This window comes from Amblyraja radiata, chromosome 9 (genome assembly GCF_010909765.2).
Source record: "Amblyraja radiata isolate CabotCenter1 chromosome 9, sAmbRad1.1.pri, whole genome shotgun sequence".
Classification (NCBI taxonomy): domain Eukaryota; kingdom Metazoa; phylum Chordata; class Chondrichthyes; order Rajiformes; family Rajidae; genus Amblyraja; species Amblyraja radiata.
This window is the reverse complement of record NC_045964.1, coordinates 46,345,137-46,359,362: the sequence shown is the minus strand read 5'-3', so window position 1 is coordinate 46,359,362 and position 14,226 is coordinate 46,345,137.

The following is a 14,226-nucleotide window of genomic DNA, read 5'->3' as shown; positions in this document are numbered from 1 at the left end:
TCCCGGTTGTAGGGAAGACCAAACAAGAGAAAGATGGCACCCAAACCCCTGCCTTTAAACCCTCTGGCTAAGGGCCGCCTCCGGACTGAATCACTCCCGTGCCGAGGGGTTCGACAGTATGATGGCACGACCCTTGGGAGCCGCCACAATAGACTATATTATAATTGCACTATATTTGTTATTTATTGAACTTTTTCTTTTTTTCTCTTCCCCCGTTATGTACTATATTCACATATTCTGCTGCAGCAAGTAAGAATTTCATTGTCCCATCCGGGACATATGACAATAAAACACTCTTGACGACTCTTGACTTGAGGTTAATACATGTGATGAACTTGGCAATGTCTACCAATATCTGTAGTCTCCTTCCTTTCTGCTCGTTCGGGTTACCAAACCCCATGAAACAAAATGAATGTATTAAATAATAGTCTATATACAACATATGTAAACATCTGAAGTTACGCAGTTTAACTGGAGGGAGTGCAATTTTAAAAAAAGCATGTATTTTAACAATTCTCTGTATGTTAGTGATTCATTATATCCTAACCCTATGTGCAATCGTACTAAGAACACACACTTACATTACAAATTGTATTGAGATTATACACTATCAAGTCATATACACAAGACACTGTCTCAAGAAGGTGACATCCATCATCAAAGATGCCCACCATCTGGGCCTCGTCCTCCTCTTACTGCTACCATTGGGCAGGAGGTACAGAAGTGTGAAGTCCCTCACCACCAGGTTCAAAAACAACCATCAGGTTCTTGAATTGACCCATTTCTTACATTCATTTAGTTTAGAGATACAACGTGGAAACAGGCCCTTTGGCTCACCGAGTCCGTTCTGATCAACAATCACCTGTGCATTAATTGTGTCCGACACACTAGGGGCAATTTACAGAATCCAATTAACCTACAAATTGCACGTCTTTGGAATGTGGGAGGAAACCGGAGCACCCAGAGAAAACCTACGCACTCATGGGGAGAACGTACAAACTACATACGGACAGCACCTGTAGTCAGGATCCATCCCAGGTCTCTGGCTCTGTAAGGCTGCAACTCTACCGCTGCACCACAGTGCCGCCCCTACCATGGATTTGTTTTCTAAATATGTTTTTGCACTAAGGTCTTATTCTTTTGTACAGTCTTTATCTTTTCACAGTCTTGCAGAATGTATGTGTAATTCAAGCATAATTGATGTCTTTGTGTGTTGGTCTAAGTCTATGTCAAAGTTTTTCTTTGCACCAAAACTCATTGTACATAACAATAAACTCAAATTGACTTTACCTTTCGGGAAGCAAAAGAAAGTGGGCCTTACCTGAATAGAAGAAACAGTCACGTCAGGCCAGAGGAGCCATCAGTGTTGGTGATCACGGTGATGGTAATTCACGGTGTTGGTGATCACGGTGATGGTGGCAGTCCAAGTGAAAGTTGCCATCCTGGTGGTGGGAAACTCTAAAGGAGAAGCAGCAAGTATGGGAGCAGACACTGGCCAAAGCTCTGCAATGAAAAGGGAGGACAGCATGACTCAGAGTGCTCTGTGCATGGACCAGCAGAGAAACTGTGGCTACATTTTGCAGTCAGTGAAGAACATTGGTAATGCACGTGTCCTGGGAGGACAATGTGGGAATCAGACTCAATGATGCTTAATGACACTTAACAAGACAAAAGGTGCAGCCAATAAATTAATCAGGCATTGAAGTGACAGGAAGTACCCTGTGGTAGTATTTGTGCCAGGAACACCATCAAAAACAAGGACACAATGATTACCCAGCTCTGGGTGGTAACTCTGGTGGCCTGGGTGTGTGTGTGTTCAGTTGCTTGAACTTTCAGCTCATGCAAGGAATGTGTAGACATACATTTATTTACAGAGCAAATGACACAATGCAAGTGAATGGTGGTGAGGAGCATGACCCTGCACAAATGATGCTATAGGGGAGTACATGGGAGTTATTCAAACATTTCCTGCAACTTTGCAACTAGAAACTAGAGTCCGTTGAGACTGTCAGTGAGAACATTCCACCTCTTTCCCCTGCCCCCCTCCACCCCAGTGTGCACGTATTTCTCCCACCATCTTCAACATCCCAGTCACTTTCCCCTCTTTCTCCTCCTCTGCACAATCATCTCCCATCCCCAAGTTCCCATTTCCCTTTTATCCCCCGTCTTTCCCCTATCCCCATCCCATTTCACCATAATCCCTCTCTCCTGCTTTACATTTCACTCTCCTTATCTGACGGCCTTTTGTCTCCTTTTCACCTCTAGCCTTTGTCACGTACTCCATCCCCTCACTTGTATCCACCTATCACTTACCAGGTTTTGTCCCATCCCCACCACTCTTTTTCAGCATTCTCTGCACTCCTCCATCAGTCTGAAGGGTCCCAAGCCAAAACTTCATCTGTCCATTTCCTCGACAGATCCTGCCTGACCTGTTGGGTCCCTCCAGCATTTTATGTTTTCATCTTTTTGCAGGGCTTGTTTTGACTCCATAAATGTGATGCTTTCATAGACCTTGGCAACTTTGTCATTTAATCATCAAGAAATTTTGATTGCATAGAATTTTAGTTTAGTTTAGAGATACAGCATCCACCAAATCCTCACCAATTATCCTACACACTAGGGACAATTTTCCATTTTTACCATAATCAATTAACCTACAAACCTGCACGTCTTTGGAGTGTTTTGAGGGAAACCGCAGCACCCGGGGTAAACCTACACGGTCACGGGGAGAACAGACAAATTCCATCCAGAGTCAGGATCAAACCCAGTCTCTGGCACTGTGAGGCACCAACTCTACTGCTGTGCCACCCAATTTTAATTTTGATGTTGGTGTAAACTTATCCTTGGAGCTGACATTAAGGAATACTAAAGAATTTATTCTAATTCAATGTCAGATATATTGTTTGCAGTCATGGTGCGATTACAAGGCTACAGAATGAAACTGTGAGAGAAATTATTGTGAATGCTAGTGGAAGCCATGGATTCCACCCACAAAAGTGTTTTAACTGTCGATGAAGGGGTGCACATCCAGTGTCAAAATCTAGAGTGAGATGTAATATCTTCTTGTAAGGAGAAAAGACGCAAACCCTCAGAGTATTAAAGCCAGCATGAACAATAAACCATTGACCTCTATTGCAGTTATGTTACTAATTGTAATATATGAAAATAGAATCATTTCAAGACTGATGTGTGCTTAAATAGTCAATGCATAAATACCGATACAAGAATGTTTAATTGTCATGTATGCTGGCAAGAGAACAATGAAATTCCTGCATGCTGCTGCTTAACAGGCCTGTAAACACACAAATATACAATAATCGAAAATAAAATGAATGAATAATCTGTAATACTATGTAACCATAATAGTGTAATACCGAAATCCATAGTGCAGCTAAAGGCACAGTCCATAGAAGATCACAGCTGCTGAGTTTAGAGTTGTGAAGTGTTCAAGAATCTGATGGTTCCTTTGTATAAGCTGCTCTTGATCCTGAACAATGGTAGTGGCGAGATGAGTGCATGACCAGCTGTCTGGGCCCAAGGAGCCTCAGAGGTGGCGGCGGTGGGATCCTTGGCGGCGACAGCGATTGCCTCAGAGACGGCCGCAACGTGGGCTTCGGCGGCAACGGGAGCCTCGCGGTCGATGAGCGTGAGGAGGGAGGGGAAGACAATGGGGACCCAGCCTGGGAGGACCACCGTGAGGAACAATGGGGACCCGGCATGGGGGGACCGCTGTGAGGGACGGTGGGAGAAGAAAGGGGGACCCGGTGTGAGGGAGGGGGAGGGGCACTCTAGTTTAGAATCCTCTGCCCAGGGTATAAGTCAGTGTTTGTTTGTTTGTTCATTTAGAAACATAGAAAATAGGCGTAGGAGGAGGCCGTTCGGCCCTTCGAGCCAGCACCACCATTCATTGTGATCATGGCTGATCGTCCCCTATCAATAACCCGTGCCTGCCTTCTCCCCATATCCCTTGACTCCACTAGCCCCTAGAGCTCTATCTGACTCTCTCTTAAATCCATCCAGTGATTTGGCCTCCACTGCCCTCTGTGGCAGAGCATTCCATAAATTCACAACTCTCTGGGTGAAAAAGTTTTTTCTTAACTCAGTCTTAAATGACCTCCCCTTTATTCCAAGACTGTGGCCCCTGGTTCTGGACTCGCCCAACATTGGGAACATTTTTCTTGCATCTAGCTTGACCAGTCCTTTTATAATTTTATATGTTTCTATAAGATGCCCGCTCATCCTTCTAAACTCCAGTGAATACAAGCCTAGTCTTTTCAATCTTTCGTCATATGACTGTCCCGCCATCCCAGGGATCAATCTCGGTTTCGATGAAGACGCTGTACACACGTAGCCAGCCAACAATTGCTTGTCTTTTTCTTTTTGGTTTCACTTTTAATTTCAAGTTTTTGTATAACTTGTGTGTTGTGACTGTCGGCAGACCAATTTCCCTCTGGTGATGAATAAAGTTTTATCTTATCGCATCGACCAAGGTGGTATCGGTCTTTGATGACTTGGGCTACCTGTGTTAAGCAGCGCTTCCTGTAGATCCTTTCGATGGTGAGGAGGTCAGGATGTGTGATGGATTGGGCAGTGTCTATCCCTCTCTGTAAACTCCTTCATGCCTGGGCGTTGAACCATGCTGTAAAGCAACCAGTCAGTTTTCTCTCTTCAGTACATGCGTAGGTCCGCTAGAGTATGAGTAAATGAATGAATAAGTTTATTGGCCAAGTATTCACATACAAGGAATTTGCCTTGGTGCTCTGCCCGCAAGTGACAACATGATATACAGTGATAGTTAGGAATGACATATAAAATCTAATGGTGGCCGATTAGGAAAAGGGGAGATGCAGCGAGACCTGGGTGTCATGGTACACCAGTCATTGAAAGTAGGCATGCAGGTGCAGCAGGCAGTGAAGAAAGCGAATGGTATGTTAGCTTTCATAGCAAAAGGATTTGAGTATAGGAGCAGGGAGGTTCTACTGCAGTTGTACAGGGTCTTGGTGAGACCACACCTGGAGTATTGCGTACAGTTTTGGTCTCCAAATCTGAGGAAGGACATTATAGCCATAGAGGGAGTGCAGAGAAGGTTCACCAGACTGATTCCTGGGATGTCAGGACTTTCATATGAAGAAAGACTGGATAGACTTGGCTTATACTCGCTAGAATTTAGGAGATTGAGAGGGGATTTTATAGAAACGTACAAAATTCTTAAGGGGTTGGACAGGCTAGATGCAGGAAGATTGTTCCCGATGTTGGGGAAGTCCAGGACAAGGGGTCACAGCTTAAGGATAAGGGGGAAATCCTTTAGGACCGAGATGAGAAGAAACTTTTTCACACAGAGAGTGATGAATCTCTGGAACTCTCTGCCACAGAGGGTAGTTGAGGCCAGTTCATTGGCTATATTTAAGAGGGAGTTAGATGTGGCCCTTGTGGCTAAAGGGATCAGGGGGTATGGAGAGAAGGCAGGTACGGGATACTGAGTTGGATGATCAGCCATGATCATATTGAATGGCGGTGCAGGCTCGAAGGGCCGAATGGCCTACTCCTGCACCTATTTTCTATGTATCTATGTATCTAAAACATTAAAACATTCGGCGACATACGGAATCTTCTTAAATCTACTGAAGATTCTTAAACAGATTATGCTATTGTGGGGAGGGAAATATTTTTGAATATGTTGAGCCTAAAATCATGAAGAATAGGAAACAGGAAACATGTTTAGGTGAAGTATTGAAGCCTTTAGGCCAACACAGTGGCAAAGAATTTAAACCAGCCTGAATAAAGTTGCTTAGAATGGATGCTTCAAAGTCATGAAAATATATTCAAAAATATTAAAGTACTGTGGTTCCTACATTTTGACAAAGCCAATATTCTCTGGGCCGCAACCCGTTTTATTTGCATTGAATGACCAGGTGAAGGAGTTGAAACAAAAAAGAAGACAATGAAGCCAAGTCAGGCCACACCAAGTCATAGCATTACATAGCTCTGAAACGGATCCCATCTTCTGAACAGAGTGAAAGGCTCTGAATGCACAATATAGTAAAGGGCACAAAGTGCTGGAGTAACTCAACAGGTCAGGCATTTGTGGAGAACATGGGTGGGTAACAGACTTTACATGATTACAATCAAGCCGTCCCGTGTACAGATAAAGGATAAAACATGTAGTGTAAGATAAATTGAATATTGAATTGAATATTTATTACATGTATTGTATTGTATTGTATTGTATTGTATTCACATTTATTGTCATTGTCTCAGTTAGAGACAACGAAATGAATTTCCCTTACAGGCAGTATCATAAAAATAAATAAATAATAATAAATAATAAAACATATTAAAAATAAAATAGAATTTTAAAAAAAGCACAAACACTGAAAGTCCACGACACAACATAACACAGTGGCACCAAGGTGAGGAAGGCACCATGACATTTATTACATGTCATTTGTACCTCAGTGAGGCTCAAACGAAACTTAGTTTCCACAGCCATACAACCAGAGACAATTCTTACAAGACATACAAACAATTCAATTTACACAAACATCCATCACAGTGAATCTCCTCCTCACTGTGATGGAAGGCAAAGTCTTTTCTCCCGCCTGCACCATTTTTCTCCCGATGTTGAAACCCCAGGCGGGCAATGTTAAGTCCCACACCGCGCCGGGCAATGTACGGCCCCGCTCCAGGCCCAAAAGTCACAAAGTTGGAGCCCCCGGCGGGCGCTGTTAAGCCCCACGACCATTAAAGCCGTGCGGGGCGATGTACGGCCCCGCTCCGGGTCGTTCCAACCCCGCGACACGGGCTGGGGAAGTCGCGTTGCGGGAGCTCCGGAAAGCGGTCTCTCACCCGGACCCGCGAGCTCCCGATGTCCCAGTCCACCGGACCTGCGGCTGCAGCTGGAGCTTCCGCGCACCGGGGTCGGGCCGCAGCAGCGAGCCACCACCGCTCCCCATGCACCGAGGCCGGCCAGCCCCACGATGGTAAGTCCGCAGCTCCGCAGGCTCCGTGACTGGAGCCTCCAGATCGTTCCGGTTGGAGGCCGCTCCACCGTGCTAGCCCCCAACAACAACGGAGACCCGACAGGGAAAAGTCGGGTCTCCCGTGCAGGGAAGAGGTTTTTAACAGCCACCCCCCACATATACACAGTTAAAAACAGTATTAAAAAAAACAACAACTACATTTAACTAGACAAAAAAATTTAAAAAGACAGACAGGCTGAAGGGGCCGCAGCAACACAGAGTCGCGCCGCCACACAAGTCTGATAAAGTCTGCTTAAAGATAGTTCAAAGGTCTCCTGTGAGGATAAATAAGAGGCTAGGACCGCACTCTAGCTGATGAGAGAACAATTCAGTTGCCTGATAACAACTGGGAAGAAACAGTCTCTCAATCTGGAGGTATGCGTTTTCACCCTTCTGTACCTCTTGCCTGATGGGAGATAAGGAAGGTTGGTTTGCCCGATTGTCTGTCCTATGTCCACAACTCTCTGAAGTTTCGTGGTCTTGGATGGAGCTGTGATGCATCATGATAAAATGCGTTCTACAGCACATCTGTAGATGTTAGTGAGTTATTTTGACTCCCATGGATATCTGAGCTATACTTCTTCCCACCCTACCTCTTACAAAGACTCTATTCCCTACCCCCAATTCTTCTGTCCCCAATCATATCTGCTTCCAAGATGAACTATTCTATACTAGGATATCTGGGATCTCCTCATTGTTTAGGGAATAGGGGGTTCCCCCCTTCTACCATAGATGAAGCCCTCACACGTCTCTCCTCTGTATCCCATAGTTCCGCTCTTGCTCCCCCTCCCACCCCAGTCATAACAGGGTGAGTCCCCCTAGTCCTTACCCTTCACCCCATCAGCCATCACATCCAACACATTTTCATCACCTCCAACGGAATCCCACATCTTCCCATCTCCACCCTTTTCTATTTTTCATGGAGACTGTTCCCTCTGCAACACTCCCTGGTTCCCTCATCCCTTCCCTCGCAAACCGACCCTTCCCGGGGACTTTCCCCTGCAACCACAAGAGATGCAACACCTGTCCTTGTATCTCCTCCCTCAACTCCATCCAGGGACCCTGACAGCCCTTTCTGGTGAGGCACTGGTTCATTTGCACCTCCTCCAACCTCATCTACTTTAACTGGTGTGGTCTCCTATACATTGGCCAAACCAAACGTCGACTTGGCAATCATTTCGCTGAACACTTATGCTCAGTCCACACAGGCCTACACGATCTCCCGGTTGCCAAACATTTTAGCTCCCCTTGTCATTCCCATATTGACCTTCCTGTTCTGGGCCTCCTCCACTGTCAGAGCGAGGCCACATGCAAATTGGAGAAACAGCATTAGGTCATAAGTGATAGGAGAAGAATTAGGCCATTCAGCCCATTAAGTCTACTCTGCCAATCAATCATGGCTGATCTATCTCTGCCTCCTAACCCCATTCTCCTGCCTTCTCCCCATGACTCCCCGACTGTCTCCATATTTCATGTGGACACCTTACAACCCAGCGGTATGAACGTTGATTTTTCTAGTGTAAGTAGCCCCTGCATTCCCCTACTCCCTCACCCTAGTCAACCCTACTAGTTCCACTGTTTGCATCTCTCTTGTTAGCACATCTTCCCCCAGCTAACAATGGGCCATTATGTACACCTCCCTTCGTGAGGCAATCTGTTTCTGGCCCCCATTTGGTTTGGCCTTTTCTCACCTCCAGTACCCTCCACCCCATCTCTATCTTTCAGTCTGAAGAAGGGATCCATTCCTTTTCTCCAGAGATGCTGCCTGACCAGCCGAGTTACTCCAGCATGTTGTGCCTATCTTTGTTGAGAGTTGTTGGGGACATGCTGAACTACCCAAGCCTGCTAAAGAAGTGAAGATGTTGGTGTGCTTCATTAGCCATTGCTTCGATATGGTTGGTCCAGGACCAACCAAAGGTGAAGATCACCAAAAGGATTGAGGAAGTTTATCGAAACCAAATCCTTGGACAAGAGACCTTACTTGCTACCCATCCGTCAGACGCGAGTTCTTTGAAAGAACCCCGGCCCCAAAGCCCGGGAAGAACAACATCATTAGGTACAGCGTGGAAAGATTTGACGGTTTGTTTTAGAATTTTGAACATTTACGACGATTCGAGTCGGCTTTTACTTTGAAACTGCTGCACTATAATGTAAAGTAGCGCCTCGCCTCGGGGTGCATTGAAGACAAACAGCTGCAGGAAGCCTTTTAGAAGGCGGCGAATATTTCAAAGCACCCTCTCAGTTTTGTGCATGTCACGAAGAGTTAGAAATCAGGACCGTTTCTACCGCTTTACATAATTTGCCGATTGGGGTATCTTATTTTGAATACTGTCTTCAAGAAGACTCCCTCAGCATTGAATCTTTGCTGAGCTAGTTTAGAGATACAGCATGGAAACACGCCCTTCAGCCCACCGAGTCCACACTGACCATTGGTCACACGTTCATACTTGTTCCAAGTTATCCCACTTTCTCATCCAATCCCGACATGTTAGTGATGCAAGTACAACCCGGCCTTGTGTTCAGTGCACCACAAATGTACTTACTGGATGGAAACCTTTAAAGTTCCAACTTCTTGTGGTGAATGGCTAGAGCAGATTTGAGGTTCAAAAAAACATTGTTTCAGAATAATGTCCGTTCACATTCCGAGTTTGGTTATCAGACGCAAAGATGTTTGACACACTGCAACATTTGTTTCAGTTTGATTCAATCTGCCCCGACACTGTAAATTTCAAAGGATATCGTGGTCTAGTATTATAGGTCCTCTTGTAGCTAAAAATAACGAAATCATCTCTATGCACGAGTGATGTGATTACGGAAGATGAGAGAGTCATTCATGGTGAAGTGGTCAGATATTGCCTTGCCCAGAATTGTCGTGCTGGCAAATGAGATCGCACAAAAATCAATTTCCATTGCTTTTCTACCGAGATACAATCAGCGTTGGCTTAGTTATTTCGTTAAAGCTCAGCGGGAATTTCTCAGGGAGAGGAAAAAAAATGCCTTTGAGGGTTTTTTTAAATCTCCAGTTCCATTCATGAACATAAGATGAAAGGGACACAGGAAGGTTCCTTTGTGAAAAGAGCGTTTGCAACGGGTTGCCCGCATTGAACCTGCAACATTCAAAGGGACTGGTGTGCAATTCAGTCTTGTTACCGCCAGCATTCATTCGTGTGCATATAAACCTCGCTGCCTAGAAAAGGGTTGGTAGATCGTCAAAGGATGTCACCACACATTTGTATGTAGGAAATATCTCAGCCAAAACATAAAACTTCCGGTACTTTGAAAAAAAAACTTCAATCGGAGAATGAGAGTGTTCCGGAATAGTTTTATATTTGACTGATCTCCTTAAAATTGTTATACCTAACACATTTTACAATGTCAAGGAACAATACTAGAGCGCTGCGTTCTTCAGTTTTAAATGGGACAAAATAGACTGTACATTCAGAAAATAACGCAGATACCTTGGGCTAGAAATTCGGCTTCACAAAGCCTGCACTTGGGTGCGATTTGCTTCCAAGCAGAGCTCATTTATTGTGCAATTTTCAACATTCGCCATATCGGACCGTGCGGGGAGGGGGGTTGCAACGGCCGCTTATATCAGGAGCACTAGAGCAGATCGAGGTCTTAATTGGTGGAACATTGATAGAACACCAGGCAGGGTTCAAACATATATATTCAAATATATATTCAAAGTGTTTAAGAAGGAATGCAGATGCTGGAAAATCGAAGGTACACAAAAATGCTGGAGAAACTCAGCGGGTGCAGCAGCATCTATGGAGCGAAGGAAATAGGCTTCGCTCCATAGATGCTGCTGCACCCGCTGATTTCTCCAGCTTTTTGTGTACTATATATATATATGTATGTATATATATATATATATATATATATATATTCAACTGGGGGAGCTCCAGCAAGGATCAATAAGACAAACTTCTCACCACTCTCTATCCACTCCACTCCGAATTCCCAGCTCTCCCTCCCCACTCCATCTCGCTCAACCCCATCCCCCCCATCTAACTACCCCTCCTTATCCCTTCTCCCCAACCTCCCCCACCCCCTTCATTTAGACGTGCCTTTCACTAACAAGAATATGCATGGCTTAAACTCTCGCCACCAGGGGGCAACACAATGATAGAATTGCTGCCTTACAGCGCCAGAGACCCGGGTTCGATCCCGCCTACCACTGCTGTCTGTACGGAGTTTGCACGTTCTCCCCGAGACCGCGTGGGGTTTCTCTGGCTGCTCCGGTATCCTCCCACACTCCAGAGACCAAAGGGTTTTTGGCTTAGAGTAAAGTTGTAAATTGTCCCTAGTGCGTAAGATAGTGCTAGCATACGGGGTGTCGCTGGTCGGTACAGACTCTAAAGTCACTCTTAAAATGTCCTTTTGCTTGCAAACAACCCACTCCAGTCAACTTTAGCAAGTTCCTAACACCATCAACGTTGGCCTTGCCCCGTCAGAACTTTAATTTGTGAGCCTGCCCTGTACTTATCCATAATTATTTTAAAGCTAATAAAACTGTGGTCGCTGGTCCCAAAAGGCTCACCCGGGGACATTTCAATCAGTTGCCCTTCCCAATGTCAAGCTTTGCTCACTCCATGTCGAGCCCTCTACATATTGCCTGAGGAAACTATCCTGATCAATTTCCACCCCATCTAAGTAAGTACGTTTATTGGCCAAGTAGTCACATACAAGGAATTTGCCTTGGTGCTCTGCCCACAAGTAACAACATGACATGCAGTGACAATTACAAATAACTCAGAAAACACTAAACATTAATAATAATAAAACATTCATGATAAAACACCATTGAACAAGCATGTGAACCAACAAAATACCAGATCAAAGGGAGGCTACAAAATTTTGGCTGTTGAGTAGAGCAACTACTCGTGGATAAAATTTGTTTTTATGTCTGGCTGTGGCAGCTTTGACAGTCCGGAGTCGCCTTCCAGAGGGAAGTGATTCAAAGAGTTTGTGGCCAGGGTGAGAGGGTCAGAGATGATCTTGCCCGCTCGCTTCCTGGCCCTTGCAGTGTACAGTTCATCAATGGAGGGAAGGTTGCAGCCAATAACCTTCTATGCTGATCGGATGATTCGCTGCAGCCTCCAGGTGTCGTGCTTGGTGGCTGAGCCAAACCAGACCATGATCGAGAAGGTGAGAACAGACTCTACGATGGCCGTGTAGAATTGGACCATCATTACCTGGGGCAGATTGTGCTTCCTCAGCTGCCGTAGGAAGTACATCCTCTGTTGTGCCTTTTTGACTGTGGAGTTAATGGTGGCCCCCCACTTAAGGTCCGTGGAGATGATGGTTCCCAGGAACTTAAAATACTTCACATATATGACTGTGGTATTGTTGATGGTGAGTGGGGTGAGGGGAGGGGGAGCTCTCCTAAAGTCTACAATCAATTCCACTGTCTTAAGAACATTGAGCTCTAGGTTGTTGCAATGGCACCAGGACGCCAGCTGTGACACTTCCTGTCTGTAGGCAGATTCCTCCCCACCCTGGATCAGTCCAATCAGGGTTGTGTCATCCGCAAACTTGAGAAGCTTGACAGAGGTGTCTGTGGAGGTGCAGTCGTCGGTGTAGAGAGAGTAGAGGAGAGGAGAGAGTACGCAGCCTTGCGGTGCTCCTATGCTGAGCGTTTGCGGGTCCGAGATGTGCTTTCCCAGCCTCACATGCTGCTTCCTGTCTGTCAGGAAGCTGGTGATCCACCGACAGAGGGGTTCAGGCACAGTCAACTCGGAATGTTTGGAGTGTAGTAGCTCTGGCACAATGGTGTTGAATGCAGAGCTAAAATCAACAAACAAGATCCTCGCATAGGTCCCCTGGCGGTCTAGGTGCTGTAGAATGAAGTGCAGGCCCAGGTTGACTGCATCATCCACAGATCTATTGGCCCGATATGCAAACTGCAGAGGGTCCAGTTCGTGATATTTTTCAGCTTGGTCAGCACAAGCCTTCCGAGTGTCTTCATGACTACAGAGGTCAGTGCGACAGGCCTGTCGTCATTAAGACAAGTAATCCCTTGGCACTATGACAGGAATAGAAGACTGGCTGAATGGCAGAAGGCAAAGTGTGAAAATAAAGGGAGCTTTTTCTGGTTGGCTTCCAGTGACTCATGGTGTTCCACATTCTGATTTGGATGATGGAATTCATGGCTTTGTAGCCAAGTTTGTGGAGGATACAAAGATGGGTGGAGGGGGGCAGATAGTGTAGAGGAAGCAGGGAGTCTGAAGAGGGACTTGGACGGGTTGAGAAAGTGAAAGAAGTGGCAGATGGAATACAGTGTAGCGAAGTATGCAGTCATGCACGATGGTAGCAGGAACAAATACATAGATGCATACATAAATGGGGAGAGGATTCAGAAATACGAGGTGCATTGGGATTTGGGAGCTCAGCTGCAAGATTCCCAAACGGTTAAGTTGCAGGTTAAATCAGTAGCAAAGAAGGCAAATGCAATGCTAGCATTCATTTCAAAAGGACTAGAATATAAAAGCAGAGATATGATGTTGAGGCTTTATAGGGCACCAGACAGACTGCATATGGTGTATTGTGACCATTTTGGGCCCCATATCTGCAGAGGGATGTTCTGGCATTGGAGAGGGTTCAGAAAAGGTTTATGAGAATGATCCAAGGGATGATTTGTTTAATGTACGATCAGCTTTTGACAGCACTGGGCCTCTACTCGCTGGAGTTTAGAAGGATGGTGGGGGTGGGGGGGGGGGGGAGGAGGGAGGGGTGATCTAATTGAAACCTACTGGATAATGAAATGCCTGGGGTGAATGTGGAGAGGATGTTTCCATTAGTGGGAGAGTCTAGGACCAGAAGACACAGCCTTAGAATAAAAAGGCATACCTTTACAAAGGAGATGAGAAATTTATTTAGCCAGAGGGTGGTGAATCTGCAGAATTCATTGCCACAAACAGCTGGAGCCCAAACTTTTGGGTATTTTATAAGCAGAGATTTATGAGATCTTCCTGTTGTTACTTTCATTAGTACTTGGCTCTAGGAGATTACTACCATGGGGGTCCTGCTTTTTAACCTATTGCCCAACTGTTTATATGCACTCTGCAGGATCCCATGCCTTTTCCTATGCAATTTGTGACAATATGCACAATGACATCCAGTTGCTCACCCTCTGTCTAGAAAATATTCTGCAGCTGCTCCAAGACATCCTGGTCATTGCACCAAGGAGGCAACACACTATCCT